This window comes from Gossypium hirsutum, chromosome D01, assembly GCF_007990345.1.
Source record: "Gossypium hirsutum isolate 1008001.06 chromosome D01, Gossypium_hirsutum_v2.1, whole genome shotgun sequence".
NCBI classification, from domain to species: domain Eukaryota; kingdom Viridiplantae; phylum Streptophyta; class Magnoliopsida; order Malvales; family Malvaceae; genus Gossypium; species Gossypium hirsutum.
In genome coordinates, this window is record NC_053437.1 from 29,460,433 (window position 1) to 29,465,989 (window position 5,557).

Genomic DNA, 5,557 nt, shown 5'->3' on the forward strand with positions numbered 1-5,557 from the left:
AGGAGCTTACCGTTTATCGCTCGTATGAGCATACATGTACAAGAATTGACGGATTACAGTTCAGTACACCTCGTGTGTACCACACGCGTATCTAACGATATTCTAAGTGGTTCAACAAGCATAGTGTTATTATGAGATCATACAAGTTCAATATGTACTATTACAGGTATTTACATAGAAATTATATATGTATGTTATACAGATACACGGTATAAACGGTACATGTATATAGAACTTAATAATTTTGAATTCATACATGATTCTCGGTTTTTATATGAATATATGGCTAACTTGGTTAATGATTATGTGGTAGGCTTTAGCCAAATTGAATTGTGTTATGCTTTGAATTACTTACCTAAATTGTGGTTAAATGGTAAGTTTAATTAATTATTATACGAACTTACTAAGCTTAATTGTTTACTCTGTTTATTTTCTGTGTTTAATAGTATTTCAGAAGCTCGTTTGAATTGGAAGTCGTCGAGGATCTCATCACACTATCAAACTTTATTTTGGTACTTTTGACTTTATATTTTGAGTTAAATGGCATGTATAGGTTATTTTGGCTAATGGTAGCTTATATGTTTTGGTCATGTTTTTAGCCATTTGACTTGGCTTGAATTTGGTATGTTTTGTGATATATATATGTATAAATAGCCTTTTTATATGTAGTGTATGAATGCCATGTGAATGCATTGTTTGTGAATTGGTATTTTGGGTATCAAATGGTTGAAATGGATAAGTGGCATGCATGATATGTTTAGGCACATTGATGCATATATGTGTTGGACCATTTAGGTATATTTTGGAGGCATAATTAACAAGTTATAAGCTTGATATTGGTTGGCTTTGAATGTCTAATTATGACATGGTTGTATGCAAATGGTTATGTTTAGGTTGGTACCAAGTTGGGTGAGAAATATGGCTTGGAAAATGGCCTATTTTGTCCACACGGGCAAAGACATGGGCATGTGTCTCAGTCGTGTGTGACACACGGCTAGGTGACACGACTGTGTGTCCCCTGATACTTCTATAGAAAACAAGTCAGTAGCTTTACACGGCCTAGCACATGGGTGTGTGGCTTGGCCGTATGGTACAAGTCAGTATACCTTCCAGTTTTCACGCGGCCTAGCACACGGGCGTGTGAGGCCATTTCGAAGGGTACACGGCCTGGCACACAGGCATGTGGTCTGGCCGTGTGACCCAAATCAATATGCTCACTAGTTTTGACACGGGCGTGTGGCCCCATTTCAAATGCCCCTATACCTCTAGAAATTTTTCATGTTTTCCTAAAAATTTCTTGAGTACTCGGTTTAGTCCCGAACCATTTTTAATGTTTGTTTTGGGCCTCGGAGGCTCGTATTAGGGACTATATGAATGAATTTGAATGGTTATTGATTTGAATGTGAAATGTACATGAGATGTTTGTTTAATTGAGTTATAAGTCTGGTAATGCTTCGTAACCCTGTTCCGGTATCTGATACGGGTTAGGGGTATTACAACTATTGAATTAAAAAAAAAAGAATTAAACTATTGCAAAGCATAACAAACAAAGAACATGAAAGAACAAGACAAAAACTCATCCATGGCATACACATATGTTGTGAGTAAATACCACACATGGCAATTACAAATGGTGGGACTTGTGCCTAGTCTTAATCAACACCACCAAAACTTGATTGCTAGTTTTGTATATTTTTTAGATATTATATATTTTGAAATCTTTTAATGGATATCATGTCATCAATTGTTACATGACATGTTCTAATTAGTTGGGTATATTACCTATTCTTTATAATAATATTAAGTTTTTGAATGAAAAACTTTAAGGAAATAATAATTTAAATACTAAAATGAAAAAAAGGTTTAGATACCATAATTAAAAAAATATAATTGAAAGGCTAAATGCCGAATTTATATAATTTGACCACTTCTAGAAGCCATTTACTTATTTTAGAAATTCACATATAAATCCTCCTCAAAAACGATGGCTAACTATAATATATTTTGTTATTAATGGTTTTTTTCCTTTACATTTTTATACTCTTTTTCTCAAACTTTCCTATAGATATTTTGAGGAAAGCAAATATAATAACCCAAATAAATAAATATATTTCAAGTGAAGTTAAACGTCAACACGCACAACACCAACCATATAATCAACAAATGCTGACATTGCATTTGCAATTAAGTGTCGTAAAAAATAAATACAAGAACATATATGAAAATTTTGAATTTTGGGATAATTCTAAAATGTTTCTTCTTCTTTTTTAATTATATTTAAAGTAAGTCTTTTATTAATTAAGTTTTAACTATGATTTTCTTGCCATTAATTAACATAATAAATTTTAAATAAACACAAAATTTCTACACAAATCATAATTGCAGGCAATAATGAGATATAATAAAAAATCTTAATTATTATATAAACATCGTTTAAATGTAAAGATTTATATATATATATATATGTAAACCGACATCATTAAGTTTAAAATTTTTATGGATATTTCAAATAATTTATATAAATAGTAAACATGTGCTTGGTAGGGTAAAGAAAATCCTTAAAAAATATAATCTAATATTGTATTAATGTATTAATTTATGTAAATTTTTTTGGGGTATCAAATTTGTTAAGGTTTGTGAAAGGCAATTTGGCTTGCGTGTTTCTTGTTCAATATATAATCTAAAATTCTGGGTTGAACTTTCGTACAGACGAGATTTTAGCCATCGAATTGAAAGTAACGTGGAGCTTTTATTATTATTAGTTTTTAATGGTACGTAATTTTATTACTTTCATCTTTTATAAATTAATATATATAACATATTTAATGTAACTAATACTTTATAAATAAAAAATAAAATTTTAGAATTAATTGAAAGTAGATTATAATATTAAATTAAAATTAAAAAGGTAAAACAACATGCATCAATAATAATGATTCATGAAAGATATTTACATTAAATTAATAAACACATTTAATAATAGTGATTAAAAATAATTATCAATATCTTATATAGTAATTCTTTTTACTTCTTAAAAGAATCTCTCTCATCCGTTTACGTTTTAAAGTATAATAATAATAAGGTAAAAAAAAATTTATAAAAAAGCACTTGCTTTTGCATGGAATAAACAACTTATAAAAAAAATAAATTGTTCGATTTTTATTTTTAAGATACTTATGCTACTAATTGATGCTATTTATAAATCTAAATTTTAAGAGATAAATCCCGAAACTATACATAAACTATAGTTTAATGTGCAATTGTATATTGAACTTTGATTTTGTGCCATTTTATACATTAAATTTTGATTTGATTCAACTCTTGTAAATTATAAATAAAATTATTGATATAACATCATTTTATGTTTATATATTGCATACACAAATAATTATATTTATCTAATATAAAAATAAATTGATGTATTTATTTCTTTAAATGTGTATATTAAATCAAAATTAAAGTTTCAAGTATACATTTGAACCACAATTAGAGTTTCACTTGTATAATTGCATAAAATTAAAGTTCATGTATACAATTGCATATTAAATCAATGTTCATGTATAATTTTGAGATTTATCCCAAATTTTAATTTTAATTTTATTTAAGTGATAATTAAACGATAAAATCAATCTCTATTTATATACTTAGACATCTATTCAAGTTATAATTTTATTTTATAATGAAGGTTCTTTTTCTTACATTTTTTAAATAAAATTAAATTCAAAATGAGATTAAAAAAAAAGATAAGTTTTGACCCGTTTTCCTATAATCTATAATATAGAAAAAAATTCGCTAAACTTATCGCACAAACGTTTCATTGATCTATTTTTTTCATTGGGATTCAATCCAAATCACAATGTCATTTTCTTGCTCGTAAATGGGTTTCATCAATTTTTTATTCAATTCTTCTACGTTTATGCTCTACTCCGAGTAAAAATCTGCCCGATTTTGATTTGCGCATATAGGACAAATGACCCAATACCACATCTTTTTGCTATGATTTCGTTTCCTTTTTTATTTTAATTTAATTCCTTTTTAAACTTATTTTTAAATAGAGTTATAACTAACAATTCTAAATTAAATTATAAAGGTTTTAAATGTCAATTTAGTAATACTATAAAAAAATAAAGGGTATTCTCATTGGTTCAAAAGTTTTTCCAAACTCATGCTTTTATATATATTATAAATATGATGTTTGATAGTTTTATTATCATTTGATTTATGCTTATTTGTATAATTTTTAATTTTTTTAACCACTAACTTCTAATGTCACCTGTGTTGCACATGATTTTAAATATTTTTTAGTTCATTAAATAATATATTTTTATAATATCAAATATATATTTGTGCTAAGTAAATGAATTTATACTAAATGCCAAATAGTTTTGAAAAAATAAGTGAGAAAATAAAAAATATTTTAAAAATTATGACAATAAAAAATGAATTAATACATAAAACTATTAAAACAAAATACAAATCATATATACTATAGCAATAAGAGGTTAAAAAAAATGTTCACATTACTGTTCTTTTGACACATGACACTCTATATTTGATGCACTTATTTACAACTTAGGTAAATTACTCTTTTACTCCTTACATTTTAACTTTTTAAGTTATTTCATGGCTTTTGTTTAATTTTTTTAATCTTTTATTTAATTGAATTAAAATTAATGTTATAATATTAAAATTAATGAATAATAAATTGTTAAGCTTAAAATATAGTTAAAAAGAAATACATACATATTAATAACATTTATCAAATTAAATTTATATTTGAAAAATATAATAAGAGTTATTATTTTAAATGATTAAATTAGAGTAAAGATAAATATAAAATTAAAAAATAGAATATTAACAATTTTAATATTAAAATAAATATATAAAATAAATAATTTTGTAAGAAATTATTTATAATGCTATTTGAATTATATTATATTAATATTAGTATTCAAACCATGATTATTTTTTTGTATTATTTTAATATTAAATATTTTTACAATTAAATAACATTAACATAACCTATTCGAAATTAGTTAAATATTTTTTAAAAAATATTTTATAATTACATTAAATTTTCAGTTTATTGATATATTTTTTTTTTGAAGAAATCCATTAAAAATTATAAACAAAAACGAATATTATAAAAATATTATATACACAACCAACCAATACAAATTAGTTAAAAAAGTAAATACAAAAAATATTTATACTAAATTAATGATCATAACTTTTACATGTGATAATTTAATTTTATTTTCATAATTTCTCTAAAGTTTTACATTTTATTCAATTTAGTCCTTAAAACTAAAAGGATCATAACTTTTACATTTGAGCTTCGTTTTACAAACCTATTTCAATTTCATCCTTTTAAGACTCTCTACAGTCCATAATTATAGAAACTTCGTATCAATTTCGTAATATTTTTATTTTAGTCTTTATACTCAAAACTAACAAATTTCACTTTAAAATTTAGTCATTAATCACATCTAAGCTTACAATCAAGCCATTTAATATCAAAAGCTTCAAGAACCATAATATTTCAAAACTTTAGTAA